This window comes from Elephas maximus, chromosome 2, assembly GCF_024166365.1.
Source record: "Elephas maximus indicus isolate mEleMax1 chromosome 2, mEleMax1 primary haplotype, whole genome shotgun sequence".
NCBI classification, from domain to species: Eukaryota; Metazoa; Chordata; class Mammalia; order Proboscidea; family Elephantidae; genus Elephas; species Elephas maximus.
Genome location: NC_064820.1, coordinates 143,561,023 through 143,577,438, shown reverse-complemented (window position 1 = coordinate 143,577,438; position 16,416 = coordinate 143,561,023). Strand labels below are relative to the sequence as shown.

At 37.9% G+C, this 16,416-nt stretch overlaps 1 protein-coding gene and 1 pseudogene across 1 annotated transcript in view; both read left to right on the top strand.

The window, feature by feature from the left end:
• LVRN (laeverin) overlaps window positions 1-16,416 on the top strand; it is a 105,036-nt gene that overhangs the window by 86,304 nt on the left and 2,316 nt on the right. The gene's annotated exons all lie outside the window — the stretch shown is intronic.
• Window positions 3,090-4,106, top strand: LOC126061583 (uncharacterized; annotated as a pseudogene).

Genomic DNA, 16,416 nt, shown 5'->3' with positions numbered 1-16,416 from the left:
CTCTTAATCACTCTACCATCAGGGCTCCATTTCAAATGCATCAGAGTTTAAATGAGCTTTTGTTAGTGTCACCAAGAGTTAGAATTGACTGAGGGGCAACTAACAACAAAAATGTATACATTATCATCTTAAGGTGTTCTGAGTTCTAATCCACAGATGCAGAAATAGACTTTTGGAATATAACTTACTAATTGAGGCCTGGTTTATCTGTAATATTGAGGTAAATTTCCCATAACTGAATGTTTGGCCAGACCTGATGAGGCACTTTAGCCTACAGATGAATCTACTTGCTAAATATTCTTAAATAAAGGATAACATTGGTAAAGGCATAAATATTATGTTTCAGTTTTGACCGCTGAAAGTTGCAGAGTTTCTTTTGAGATAAGAAAAGGTCTCAGAGTATTTCTGTCCACAAATCTTGTGTAATATCCAATATGCATTCAGTAAATATGTATACAGCACCTAGTATGTGCTTTGGGAATAGAGCAGTGAATAAGAGAAATGAAATTCCCGCTTCATGGAGCTTCCAGTCTACATCTGATTCTTGGGGGGAAGGGTGTAGATGTGGTCTTCGTCACACTGAGCATCTCAGTCTCCCCAGGGACACAAAATCTAGGGGTACACATTTCTACTCATTCCAACTGTAAAAGAATTCCTGAGAATTGAAACAAAGTTAAAAGCAATACTAGAGATTTATTATTCAAACAATGATTTGCAGATCAGGGAACACACAACCTAAACCACGTGTTCCAAAGAAATGGGGCAACATCAGGGTTAATATAGTCAGAGGGGAACAAAGAGAGTCCCAGAGACATCAGAGCAGTTTTAGCTGGTTTTTGAGAGGTTCATTAAAATGTCCTTTAAAGTCCTTTCTTCTCTGAAATGATAGTTTGCTTAAGAAGACAAACGTTGCAGTTTCGGGGGTGGCGGGGAATTCATTCCTGCAGAGCGGGGGCAGATAACCAGGTGTCTACCTGTGTGGAATGCAGGAGTTAAAAAGCAGGAACTGTTGTTAATACATAAATCTACAGAAACAAGCTAATTACTGTTTCTAAAAGTTAGGTTACTTATCATCTTACACGTTTGCCCTGTGAAACCTGGTAGTAGCCATGCTCTTCTGCATGGCAAAAGGAACTCCATGTTGGTTTTAGCTTCCACAGCCACATTTCCCCTCTTTTGATCATGTCTCCACTAGGAGACGCTGATCACCTATAGATGGAGCAGCCTTTCTTCTGCAAGGATTTTACTTCTTGTTGATTGCTCTGTCGGTTACCTTACTTCAGTGTCATTTTATCTCGCATTTATTTTCTTCACCTTGCCATGCTATTAGTCCTCCTCTTCAGGATGAGTTGTTTTGGGGTTTTCTTATTGGAAGGTTTAGGCCAAATTTCAGGAATTCCTTTAGCCAGCCTTAAAAACATTAGCTAATACCTGCCTTTCAAAGGGCAAAGAGATACACATTATTTCCTTGCTGAAAAGCACAAGTGATTAATACTAATTTATCTGTGGGGTGAGTAGGTTTAGGTGCACAACATTCCATAGAAATGTAATAGTTGATTAGCGAAAAATAACATTTGATAGTTTATAAAAAGATGAATAGAAAGAAGCCAAGGGAAGTTAATATTTTCTTCCACCATCCACCCAAAGATCTAAAGCAATTATTTAAAATATCAAAGAGGGAACAGAATTATTGAGATTTGACACTGTACATTGCACATGGGAAACATAGTGAGTGATATTATCACTACTATCAGGAATATAAACACAACAATCAGCTTTAACAATGGCACAGGTTCCTCCCTGAGCAGCCATGAGGACGTCAAGAGCCATTTGATTTTAGAGAACTACTCTTCTCCTCATAGTCATTTCGGTATTTATTTCTTGAACTCCCTTGGTGGAATTATTTAAAACATTCTGAATGTATTTAGTCAGAATTTGACATGTGCCATAATATTTTCTAACCCTACTTGAGGTACAAAAATAGAAGGTAAATGATTATACCATTGAAATACAGACCTGGACTAACTAGCTCTTACAAGGGGAACATCCGCTGGAAGAGGTACCACATTTTTTTTGTTGTTGTTGCAAATAGCACGCCACGTAAATAATGAGTGCACACACAAAAAGCACAGAAATGACAAAATTATTTTTTTTTAAAGTTCTGTTATAGCGCACGCATGCATATACCGTGCATGCCTTGTGACATTTTCAGAAGCAAATTTCAGCCTCATCCAACCTCATTCAATAATCTGAAAATATTACTTTTGATCGTATTTGCATAATAAAGGTATAAGCCATGGTTAAGAAGTCATGGATCAAGTTTAGTAGTACCCTGGTAATTGGAAAATAAACAATTGAAACTGTGCATTTGCTTCTATTAATTTAAGTTGATAATTTTATACCTGTCACTTCTGAGTCATCATTCGGAATCTTGAACCTACTGAAGCCTATCCATAAATCACATGCTATCGATTGGAAGCGTAAACAAAAGTGAAGCCTGCACTGGCATAAATGTCATCGAGTATCAATAGGAATCTCGATTCAGTCGGCGCTGACATAATTATCACAGACATCTTCCAACTCTGGCTTTAAATTAGAGGAGTAAACAAAGCAAAACTGATACATGGTCGCTCTTGAATCAACAACTGATTGCAAAAACCTTGTCATCTTAAGTGAAACCATTAAACTATAAAGTATATTAGATGTGCTTATTTCATAGTCTAATTATGTCTCATTAGCACCAATGGCTTTGATCAATGATAGTAAGTTACCTTAGTCATATGCTTGCTAGCCTATAAAAAGATTCTTGTCTCTTATACACATCATATTTGAATTTTATCATCTCTTTACTAGGACTGGAGCCCTGGCAGTGAGCGGTTAAACATTTGGCTGCTGACCAAAAGGCTGGCAGTTTGAATCTACCAGCTGCTCCTTGGAAATTCTATGGAACAGTTCTTCTCTGTCCTGTAGGGTCGCTACAAATCGAAATCGATTTGATGGCAATGGGTTTACTAAAACCAGCCAGTTATCAATTACATTGTGCACATTTTTTCAGTTTATAAATCTAAATCTTAGAACCCTTTAGAACCATGGCAGGAATTAAATCCAAGTCCTATACTGCAAGCTTCCAACTGAAAGTCACTGTGAGGGCGGAAGAACAAGCAACGGAGCAGGAGCAAGAGAGTTCAAGGTTACAGAGTCACCATTCTCAAACAGAGAAAGGAGAAAAAGGAGCTGGAAAAAATGTGCACGTTATGGACCCAAAGTGAAATGGCCTGAGGGGAAGAATGACTTGAAAAACTGGATCATTTCTTGAAGGGCACAAAATCAAGCTGTCTCTACTATCGCAATTCAGATCAAAGAGAAGCTTCTGGCAAATGAAAGAGGTATCCCAGATTTCAAGGTGGGTTTCATCTGGATTTCAAAATTCATAAAAAGGAATGGGTTGATCTGCGGACCCAGCGAGAGGGAGCCAGATTCCCCAAATCTTCCCCTACGCGTGTGCTCAGCCGGGCGGTGGCGGCTCTGAGCCAGGCTCTGCCTCTGTGTCCGCAGCAGCCCGAAGTCCCCGGGGGCAGAGGGTCGTCCTGGGCAAGGCGAAAGGAGGTCACCCGCGTGTTCATCGCCTCCTCTTCCGGCTTCGTGGCGATAAAGAAGCAGCAACAGGATGTGGTTAGCTTTCTGGAAGCCAACAAGAGAGAGCTTGAGGAGGTGGACATCACAATGTCAGAAGAACAGAGGCAATGGGTGTATAAAAATATCCTTCCAGAAAAGAAACCTGCTTAGGGCAAGCCTCTGCCTCCTCAAATATTTAATGGCGACGGATAAAAAAAAAAAAAAAATTTTTTTTTGATACTGTAGCAATTATGACACTTTTTTTGAATCAAAGGAAAGCTACACAGTCTTTTCATTCTCAGGCCTGAAACCTCAGTTGGCATCAACGGCAGAACCTTAGGGAGGAAAATAGAAGATGAGGAAGATGCATGGTGAAGCGCCTCCTGGTACACAGCACACCTGCTTGCATAATGCATCACTGATAAGAGCCACTTGTATCATCAGGAACTTTGTTTGCCAGTGAAAAGGTGTTTTTGGAAGACATGGGTGTAATGGGAATTGCGCGATTGCTTTAAATCAAATCAGGACTGTGGTGGGTTTTTTTTTTTTTTCTTATTTTCAGATTTGCCTGCAGTTGCCTCACTCACCTGGAGGCACTGTTATGGATGTACTTCCTTAAGGACTGAGAAGATCAGTGGATGGTACCATCAGAGAGAAAATGCTGGATCTGCCCTGGGTAATAGCAGATGCCAGTGTTGATCAAACCCATTTGTCTAAAGTACCTGGGTTGCATCCTCATCCTTGAAGTAGTCTGTCAGGCTATTAGGATCTTCTGGTCAGAACAACAACAGCAAAAAGCAATATTGGTGGATGAAGGGCGTTGAAGATTTTTATGGTAGAATCACAACGTCACTGTTCCGATGCTTTGTAATAACATCTATGGGAAAAGTGAGATGCTGTAGCTTTCTTTTTTGTAATGGAAACTCTTACCCCTATAAATCCTCCAAGCTCCTATAGATGTTTCCAGAAATCTCTGTTGTAACAACGTGTGAGCAGAACCAAGTTACAGGGATGAAAATAATTGCTATTTTGGAAAATGTATGCTTCTTTATCCCTTTGCAAGGAAAAAGTTTCACCTAAATGTATAAGACTGCTTGGAAGATATATTTTAAGAGGTACACTAATTAAGTAGTAAATTAATAGAAAAATTGTCTGACTAGCATCTGAAGGCTTTTCAGCTCTAGCAAAATTATATGTAAGTGCACATATATTTTTAAATGCAGCTCCCCTAACTAACAGCAGCTGCTAATTCTATTTTGTGAAGAGATTATATTTTTTTGAGAAGACGACTTCGGTTATACATATTTTGTGAACACTTGTTGAGGCGTATTAAAAGACACCAATATTGCTACACCATTTAAATTTTTTCCTGTGTGACTTTTCCTCATTCTTCTGACTTCGCTTTCCTCATATTTCCGGCCCAAGCATAGTCTCAGCTTTGTCCAGAGTCTTGTAGACAAATGTTGTCATTCCAGATATGAACACTTGAGTTTTCAGAGCAGCATATTCAGGAAAGGGGCACTGGGCTGTCTAGAGAGTAATTCTGACTTGTATTTGGCATGCAAAACCTCTACTGCCACTGGAGTGGATGCTGATCAAAACAGTATGTTGACTTCATTAGGGCAGAGGCTATTTTTCTGCATTTTTGTCCCCACACCAGGGAAGCTTGCATATTTTGGACTATTTAATTGCCAAATGTGAGAACAGCCTTGGCTAGGATAAGCTCTCAAAGGGCTGCCTAAAATATTCAGCTATTCCCAGCACCCTGATGCTGGACCCGATGCTAAGATTTTGAGCAGGAAGTTAATAAGAAATTGAAAGAGCAGAAGAATTAAAGCCCTGTCTCCTCCCCTGTGACTTGCTAAATGTGGACTATTCCAAAGAACTTGTTGAATGATGAAGCTGAAATCCCAACCTGGGATTTGTAACCCAAGACCACAGCCAGAAGAAAACCACAACACAGATTTCTACTCAGCCAGACCAGGCACATGCTCCATGATCCAGGATTTTCTCTCCAAGGAAAGCTCTTGTCACATATGGGTATTACTGGTGAATTGGCATTGAATAAGACCCAGGTCAAATTCCATCTGATAAATCCCAGGGACTAGTCAGGAATGACGTGTTTTTGAACTGGATGTTGTGTTTAGTATGTGGGTCTTCTGATAAGACTTAGAATTTTTTTTTTAAGATATAGCCTTTTTGTTTTTTAATGTAACAAACAGCATATTTAGTCTACTCTTGCCAAGAACCATCTTGGTAGGGTTGAGACTTTGTGAGTTAAGTTCTGGGGCTGTAGGATCAAACCCACACATTTGCTAAAGTATCCAGATAAGTTTGTCTTACAACTTTTGAATTAACCAAGCTATACCCCATACCCAGCATGATTATGCTAAACAAACTAAATGAATAAACCAAAAAACCAAACCCACTGTGACTGAGTCAATTCCAACTCATAGCAACCCTATAGGACAGGAATAGAACTGCTCCATAGGGTTTCTAAGACTGTAAGTCTTTAGGGAAGCAGACTGCCACATCTTTCTCCCATGGAACAGCTGGTGGGTTTGAACTGCTGACCTTTCGTTAGCAGCCGACTGCTTTAACCACTGCACCACCAGGACTCCAACTAAATTGAGAGTAGTGCTAAATTACTACCACAGTTACATGCTATCCACTCTCTACCCTGCTTTCATTTTTGATCAGCAAAGAAATAATACAGACTGGGTCCAGCCAATACTGTACTTATTGTGTGCTAGAAGCAGTACATGACATTTACCCAGGACCCCGCTGCGTACAGAGAATATTGTCTTTATTTGTACTATTTTACCAGCCAAATTCCAAACATGTAAAAATGATTTTCTTGTTCCCTTCTTAGCTGACTTTAGATTTTGATAATCTCAGTATTAAAAGCCTAAGAAAGAAGTGGATGGGAATTGCAGGCATAGATGTACGATCAAGGACATTTCAAGACAGAATTTTATTTCCTGTGGTGTCTTGTTGGGGCAAAGGAAATCTGCTGCTAAAAATCAAATTCTGCCATTTTAAAATTAGATAAAATACAGAGTGCTATCCTGCTAAGTATTTGCAGACCAGAAGAACATATAGTTTGGGAAATACTTGTTTTTCCAAATTCTTGTGTTCTATTAAAATCAAAAAGGAAAAAAAGAAAGCCCTCCCTGAGTCTAATATGTTTAGATTTGTTTCTGTTTCAAAGATTTAATTCAACACTCCTACATAGATGTTTTTGTACCACATGAATAATGAACTAAACTTATTTTTGTCTTCTGTTATTGAAAGGTACCAAAGCCACTTTGTTTTGTTTGTTTGATTTTGCTATGTAGTTTTGTGTTTTTTTAAGAAATACTTTTCATTTAACAGCTTTTCTCAAGTGTCAGGGAGTCATTGTTTTTAGTCATTTGTCCCTAAAGACACTGGTGAAATCATGGGATTTTATGTTCAGCATTAAAGGAGAATAAATTCCAGAAAAAAAAAAAAAAAAAAAGGAATGGCTTTTCCATGAGAATGAGAACCACTGTATGCCAGCAATTTCCAGATGACAGGGAGCAAAACATGGTCAATTTCTGTGAATTTGTCATCAAAAAAATCTCTGAACTGTGCTATAGATGTAATTAATATGGACAAGCTTTTGATGTCTTTTGACATTCCAGCCATCAGGACTGTAGCTGCTTCAGGTACAAAAACTAGCCATTACAACTACTGGGCACAAAAGGACTTACTTCACCATAGTCCTTGGTTGCACTGTGAGTGGGGTGAAATTAAAGCCAGTGGTGATATTCAAGAGAGTTACCATGCCCCCCAAAAAACTGCCACCAGTGTGGTTGTTCATTGATAATAAGGAGGGACGGATGGACTGTGATGTTATGAAAGGACAGGTAGATAAATGTTATAAGGCCAGGTTTGAGGAGGGGGTTCTTTTTGAAGAAGTCTTTACCAATTTTCAATGCCATTGCTGCTCACAGAGAAAAAAAAATGTTCAAAATTATATTAACTCAACTGGTGCCCATACAGCAGTCATGCCTGTTGGTATTACCTGCAAGCTGCAGCCTCTAGATAAAGCAGTCAACCACTCATTCAAGACTTTCGTGAGAAGAGAGAGAGATGAATGGATGCAGTCTAGGATCATGAGTTCACACCATCAGGATGACTGAAGCGGGTGATGTTTACAGAGGTCTACCAGTGGATTGTGTCTGCTTAGAGGAAAATAACCCCAGAAACCACCCACAATGATTTCAGAAAGGCTGGGATTATGTACAAGTGGAATACTGATGACGAAGATGAAGACGCCGAAGGCAGTTGTGGTGATGACATCAGTTCAGATGTCACAAAAGAGCATCTGCATGCAGCTCTGGGATATTTCCATGAGGGATCAGACTTTGAAGGGTTCTGGGAGTCAGATGATGATGATGATGATGATGGTAATGAAGGAATGAACTAAAATGGCCTATTTTAAGATGAAAACACAATTTCTTATTTGTTGATTTCAAAGATACTGATTATCACAAAAAAATTATGTTTCAGTTTAAGATTTATGAAAGCAGTATTATATAAATAATACTCTATTCTTGTAGTTTTAGTCCTAGGATCATTTCTTACTTACGAATCTCTAGCTCTTCATGCATTCGTACTCTTTGTTTTCAACATGGCTTCCCATTTCCATCATGAACCCATTCAGTTCACCATTGGTTGCACTTGATTTAGGAGAATACCTACCTTAAATGAAGTTTCCATGAAATCAGTTTTATACTAAACCCAGAAAAAACCCAGTGCTGTCCTTTGGGTGGAAAAAAAATTGAAATTGAAGTCAGCAATGTGTAAAAAAAATGGTCTAGCATGCTTATGAAAATAACATGCTGAGGGTGTACAGTTTCCAAAAAACATATAACAGGTGTGTTATCTGTGTAAAAATATGGTGAGTCATTTAATATTCAACCTTGGGTCCAGCTTAATCCTATAGTATATCTGTTAATCCAACCAGATGGGAGACAAGGCCAAAGGTTAAAGTCATATAATAAGATGTGCCATTTGGGCTAGTCAAATGGCAAGAATCAGAGGATGAGAAAAATCCTTACCATAGGATATTCTGTAACCAGCATAGTGTTGTGAGTGACTGAAATAGCTGATTCTTACATTAAAAGAGGGAAAGAAATTAAAACAAAATGGCTTTCTATATGTAGAAAATTGAACATCAGCAAAATTCTCATAAAAACCCCATTGTAATCCTTTAGTCTACTCAGTCCTATGTAGTTAATTTTGATTCCATGCAGTTCTGGATCAGCAGCAGTCTGAAAATTTTGATGGTTTCTACATAAGAGTTCTAGAAATCTTGATTCAGTCCAATATTATCTGTGTTTGAAATATTAAAGTCCTTTTCATAAGTCTGATATAGTCCATTTTTGTTGAAATACTTTGGTCAAATGTTTTCAGTGAATCAGCAAAGTAAAACTTATTCTGCATATGACAAACTTAAAAATGGCCATGGTTAATAATAATAAAAACTTATTATAGTAATAATTCTTAAAAATGAAAGACTTGATGAGAATTAACTACAAAAGTAACACAAAACCAAATAGTTAAAAAAGACTTTAGACAAAAATATCTCTAAACACAATTAACCTTATTTTCAAAGAGCTTCTGATGTAACACATAATAATCTTGAGAAATAATCCTAAATAGTCAGAAGATAACAAGAATATACCAAGATTACCAAGTCTCTAAATACGTGTATAGTAATAAAAACTTATGGGTAAACAATGTGAATTCCCCAGTTAAAACCATTGGCTTTAATGATGTGAGATTCAAGGGAAAAAAAGTTACGACCAAGTTAGCAATTGAAATAATACAATTATGACATAATATTATATGTTTGTTGTCTAATATCAGGCAATCATCACTGACATAAATTTTAACCCAAAGAAAATTTGGCACTTCTCCTGATTTGGCAACATGTTTCATGTAACACATAACACAGTAAATAAACTTTTTTTTTTTTTAGCACTTTTCTCTTTATAAAATGTAAAAAAAACAAAAACTTTTGTGACTCTCCATGAAATTTTATAGTTGTCAGGAGTTTAGTCATAGGTCACTGACAAACAACACTTGAGTTATTTAACCACAGATCTTAAAAATCTTAGCTTTTTCTAAAGCCATGTGGCTTGGGTTTTGACTCAGGAATTTATTCTGTTGAGCCCTTACCTTTGTCAAAGACCGCACAAATAATAAAATGAACTCTTCAACCCAGTAATCAAAGAAAATTTTGTTAACAGCGAAAAACCCAATTCCTTGCTTTATGTGCTATTTGACATTAAAGCTCTTAAAAATTCTCATAAATTAATGCGTTAAATTTTTAGCCACAGCAAATAAGAACTTTGACCATATCAAATAAATTCCTTTTCAATAAACCTTTTGAATTTCCTGTCCTTGTTATATATCTCTTCTAGTACAACACTTTAAGTGGCAAAAATGAACACACTTAATATCAGACTCAAATATATATGTTTATATCCTTTCTCTGTGGCATAAAAACAGCCTATACACTTCAATTATAATGAATACCCATTGTTATTGTTGTTAGGTGCCGTTGAGTTGGTTCTGACTCATAGCTACACTATGCACAACAGAATGAAACACTGCCCTGTCCTGAACCATCCTTACAATCATTGTTATGCTTGAGATCATTGTTGCAGCCACTGTGTCAATCAACCTCGATGAGAGTCTTCCACTTTTGCACTGACCCTGTACTCCGCCAAGCATGATGTCCTTCTCCAGGGACTGATCCCTCCTGACAACATGTCCAAAGTATGTAAGATGCAGTCTTGCCATCCTTGCCTCTAAGGAGCATTCTGGCTGTACTTCTTCTAAGACAGATTTGTTTTTTCTTTTAGCAGTCCATGGTATATTCAATATTCTTCGCCAACACCACAATTCAAAGGCATCAATTCTTCTTCTGTCTCCCTTAATCATTGTCCAGCTTTCACATGCATATGATGCGAATGAAAATACCATGGCTTGGGTCAGGTGCACCTTAGTCTTCAGGGTGACATCTTTGCTCTTAACCCTTTAAAGAGGACCTTTGCAGCAGATTTACCCAATGCAATGTGTCTTTTGATTTCTTGACTGCTGCCTTGCAGGGCTGTTGATTGTGGATCCAAGAAAAATGAAATCCTTGACAATTTCAATCTTTTCTCATTTATCATGATGTTGCTCATTGGTCCAGTTGTGAGGATTTTTGTTTTCTTTATGTTGAGGTGTAATCCATACTGAAGGCTGTGGTCTTTGATCTTCATCAGAAAGTGCTTCAAGTCCTCTTCACTTTCAGCAAGCAAGGTTGTGTCATCTGCATAACACAGGTTGTTAATGAGTCTTCCTCCAATCCTGATGTCCCACTCTTCTTCATATAGCCCAGCTTCTCGTATTATTTGCTCAGCATCCAGATTGAATAGGTATGGTGAAAGAATACAACCCTGAGGCACACCTTTCCTGACTTTAAACCACTCAGTATCCCCTTGTTCTGTCCGAACAACTGCCTCTTGGTCCATGTAAAGGTTCCTCATGAGCACAATTAAGTGTTCTGGAATTCCAATTCTTTGCAACGTTATTCATAATTTGTTATGATCCACACAGTCGAATGCCTTTGCATAGTCAATAAAACACAGGTAAAATCCTTCTGGTATTCTCTGCTTTCAGCCAGGATCCATCTGACATCAGCAATGATATCCCTGGTTCCCCGTCCTCTTCTGAAACTGGCCTGAATTTCTGGCAGTTCCCTGTCGATATACTGCTGCAGCCATTTTTGAATGATCTTCAGCAAAATTATGCTTGCGTGTGGTATTAATGATATTGTTCTATAATTTCCACATTCGATTGGATCACCTTTCTTGGGAATAGGCATAAATATGGATCTTTTCCACTCAGTTCGTCAGGAAGCTCTCTTCCATATTTCTTGGCATAGATGAGTGAGCACCTCCAGTGCTGCATCTGTTTGTTGAAACATCTCAATTGATATTCCGTCAATTCCTGGAGCCTTGTTTTTCAACAGTGCCTTCAGAGTAGCTTGGACTTCTTCCTTCAGTACCATTGGTCCGTGATCATATGCCACCTCTCAAAATGGTTGAACATCGACTAATTCTTTTTGGTATAATGACTCTGTATATTCCTTCCATCTTCTTTTGATGCTTCCTGCGTCATTTAATACTTTCCACATGGAATCCTTCATTATTGCAACTTGGGGCTTGAATTTTTTCTTCAGTTCTTTCAGCTTGAGGAACACTGAGTGTGTTCTTCACTTTTGGTTTTCCATCTCCAGCTCTTTGCACACATCATTATAATACTTTACTTTGTCTTCTCAAGACGCCCTTTGAAATCTTCTATTCAGTCCTTTTACTTCATCATTCCTTCCTTTTGCTTTAGCTGCTCAACGTTCAAGAGAAAGTTTCAGAGTCTCCTCTGACATCCATCTTGGTCTTTTCTTTCTTTCCTGTCTTTTCAGTGACCTCTTGCTTTCTTCATGGATGATGTCCTTGATGTCATTCCACAGCTCGTCTGGTCTTCAGTCACTAGTGTTCAATGCATCAAATCTATTCTTCAGATGGTCTCTAAATTCAGGTGGAATATACTCACGGTCATATTTTGGCTCTTGTAGACTTGCTCTGATTTTCTTCAGTTTCGACTTGAACTTGCATATGAGCAATTGATGGTCTGTTCCGCAATTGGCCCCTGGCCTTGTTCTGACTGATGATATTGAGTTTTTCAATCGTCTCTTTCCACAGATGTAGTCAGTTTGATTTCTGTGTGTTCCATCTGGTGAGGTCCATGTGTATAGTCGCTGTTTATGTTGGTGAAAGGAGATATTTGCAATGAAGAAGTCTTTGGTCTTGCAAAATTCTATCATTTGATCTCTGGCATTGTTTCTATTACCAAGGCCATATTTTCCAACTATTGATCCTTCTTCTTTGTTTCCAACTTTCACATTGAAATCACCAGTAATTATCAATGCATCTCGATTGTATGTTCGATCAATTTCAGACCGCAGCAGCTGCAAAAAATCTTCTATTTCTTCATCTTTGGCCCTAGTGGTTGGTGTGTATATTTGAATAATAGTCATATTGACTGGTCTTCCTTGTAGGCATATGGATAGTATCCTATCACTGACAGCATTGTACTTCAGGATAGATCTTGAAATGTTCTTTTTGACGATGAATGCAACACCATTCCTCTTCAAGTTGTCATTCCCAGCATAGTAGACCATGTGATTGTTCGATTCAAAATGGCCAATACCAGTCCATTTCAGCTCACTAATGCCTAGGATATCAATGTTTATGCGTTCCACTTCATTTTTGATGATTTCCAGTTTTCCTAGATTCATACTTCATACATTCCAGGTTCCGATTATTAATGAATGTGTGCAGCTGTTTCTTCTCATTTTGAGTCACACCACATGAGCAAATGAAGGCCCCGAAAGCTTTACTGCATCCATGGCATTAAGGTCGACTCTACTTTGAGGAGGCACCTCTTCCCCAGTCATCTTTTGAGTGCCTTCCAACCTCGGGAATCATCTTCCAGCACTATATCAGACAATGTTCCGCTGCTATTCATAAGGTTTTCACTGGCTAATGCTTTTCAGAAGTAGACTGCCAGTTCCTTCTTCCTAGTCTGTCCTAGTCTGGAAGCTCAGCTGAAACCTGTCCTGCATGGGTGACCCTGCTGGTATCTGAATACCGGTGGCATAGCTTCCAGCTTCACAGCAACATGCAAGCCCCCACAGTACGACAAACTGACAGACATGTGGCGGTGAATATCCATTAAAAAAAAATTAGCTGAATTTAATATCAGTAAATTACCTTAAAATCTTGGATTATAGTTAAATTAATTACAAAACATAATTAAGGTTGGTGTTTGTCTCAATAGTCTATATTTCCGTTCATACCTTTACCATTTGTTATCTTTTCTCCATCTAACCTTAGATTTGTCCACAAGCTTTTTATGTTGGGGAGCCATCCAATTTCTGGGAACTGTATTAAGACATCATTTTTCTTATTTTACATCTTATTAATGTCCACATTATTTATCTCATTTTCTTTTGTCTTAAAAATGTTTTTGCCTAGTTGGGAGGGGTCTTTTCCAAACTTTCTCTGGAGCAATGTAGGTCTCAGAGGCTCGTTGTCAAGAAAGAATCAGTGAATCTCCATTCATTTACATGTGTTTAAGTTGGCCTGGTTATTTTGAAACACAAAAGATAACTAATTTTTATTATTCTCTTGGTAAACAGCTTGGCCTTCTTTCTTCTAACTCTGGAATAAAATCACTCCTTTTTTTAAATAAAATACATTCCATATAATATCTAGCTGAAGTTACTTAGAGAGGCTTTGCTTTTAAGGTTTAGTCTCAAGGTTGAAATAAATATAAAAACCTTTGTCAGAATGGATTACTTTTCATTAACTCCTGGGAAGATTAGGAGTATTTAATTTATATAAGCACTTATTTATCACTGAACTGATCAGAATAAGTTCTTTAATTTAAAAGCTTGGCTGCTATCCAAAAGACTGGTAGTTCTAATCCATCACTCCTTGGAAATTCTATGAGGTAGTTTTCTTCTGTCCTATATGGTCACTGTAAGTCAGAATCAACTCAACAGCAATGAGTAATTTAATAATACCATCTGGAGGTAGGAAATTATTACATTTTTGTAACCTTGTCTTTTGCATGCTTTATAGGATCCTTTAGAGAAGACATTTAAATAATTTGTCCTTTTTAAGGCCTTCTATACAAATCAAAATAAACAATCCATCATTTTCATTGCACTTTTCAAGTAGGCCAATTTATATCAAATTTTTTCAATGTAGCTACTGAAAGCTCAACTCATAAGACAGGTATAAGAGGCAGTTTTTCTTGGAAGAGAAAAAAAAAAACCCTAACACTTAGAAGACCTCCTCATGAGAAAAAAAAGGAAAAGCAAAACCCAACAACTGCCAGTCATGAATTCCTGGAACAAGACAGAAATTCAGACACAAAACGAGACAGAAAAGCCACATAAATTCATCAGTCTATGAGGCCAGCTCAAAACCCGGGTTTATAATGAATACCACACAAAACAAACATATGGAGAACTCAGTTTCTTAAAATGTATACAGGAATTCTTGGATGAGATCAACTCAATTCAACAGAAAAACAGGTCCAAGACAAACTCGTTAACTTGCCAGAGTCTCAGATGGAGAAATTTTATTCAGACCCTTTGACTAAAACTGAGCATTAAACAAAAGTTTTCTGAAAAGGACAATGCAGATGGGAACTCATTTTCCCAAAGTGATCAATGAGATTTCATATTACTTCAAGTATATTTAGTTTATAATGTTTTTGAACATGAACCCCAAACCAGTAGGGGAGTAATCCAGGCTCATTCATCAAGGATGTTAAGAATCTTGTTCTTTCAGATTAAAACTTTGGTTTCCCAGGGTCAAATAAATTTCTAGCAGGTAGTCTGCTGTTGGGTTTTGTTAGTATTTTGTTACACAGTGTGCCTCCACTGCATGAGAGTTTTCTTGTGGCTGTTGGGTAGCCTAGTACTCTGGCCCATCTCGTGTCACAGCTTACCCTTTCATGGGTGTCTTTCTGTTGGTGGCAAGCACCGTAAGGTCATCTAAGATGCTCAACACATGCTCACATATTTTTGCGGCTTAAAGACTCTGAGATTCCTTTATAACAACCATATGAAACCTGGTTTCATTCTTTCTGAATCTAATTCATTCTGCTGGCTGGAGACCTAGTTTTTTATTTTAGACCTTAAATACCCTAGTCTCTCCAATTGGAAAGTTCCCTAAAGTGACCATGGATTTAACAAACTGTCATTAGGAAGTGAAAACAAAAATACAAATAAGACCTAGATCCACAGTTCTTGGCCGTATAGTAAGCCAGAGGTCCATTAGGAAAGTCAGCTGCTTTCTTGGTTTCAACATACTCCACACTGAGACAGTCCTAAGCGCCACAATTTGCCAAACTCACATTAAATATTGGAGTTCACACTATCCATCAAGACAGCAGTTCCAAAGTTGACAATTCAAAACACAAATCAAAAAATAAACCTCGGAAAAGATACTACACACGATACAGAGCTCAGATTCCTTGAGTTTTTTTTTTTTTTTTTTTACCTGAGTGACCCCAAGATAAAGTGGAGAGGAAGGAGCCCAATCAGCTCAGCTTGGTACCAAAGCTCAAAACCAGCAATTAATCTTGGGATCACAGAGACTACCTAGGGAATCCCAGATCTCTGACACCAGAAATGTAAAAGAATTTCTGAGAATTCAAACAAAGTTTAAAAAAAAAAAAACAAAACTAGAGACTTATTATTATTCAATCAACAATTTATGGTTGGGGAACACACAGACTAAACCACATTCCAAAGAAATTTGGCAGCATCAGGGTTAATATAGTCAGAGGGGAACAAAGAGAGCCTGAGAGGTCCCAGCTGTTTTGGCCAGTTTTTCAGAGGTTCATTAAAATGTCCTTTCTCCTCTGAAATGTTAGTTTGCTTAAGAAGACAAATGTTGCAGGTTTGGGAGTGGGGAAGACTCCCTACCTGCTAAGCAGAGGCAGATCACCAGGTATTAAAGAGCAGGAACTGTTGATTGTACATAAATCTACAGAAACAAACTAATTACTATTTCTAAAAGTCAGGTTACTTTCCATCTTAAACTTTTACCCTGTGAAACCTAGGAGTAACCATGCTCTCCAGTATGCTATAAGAGACTCCATGTTTGTTTTAGCTTCCACAGTCACACAATCATGATCATG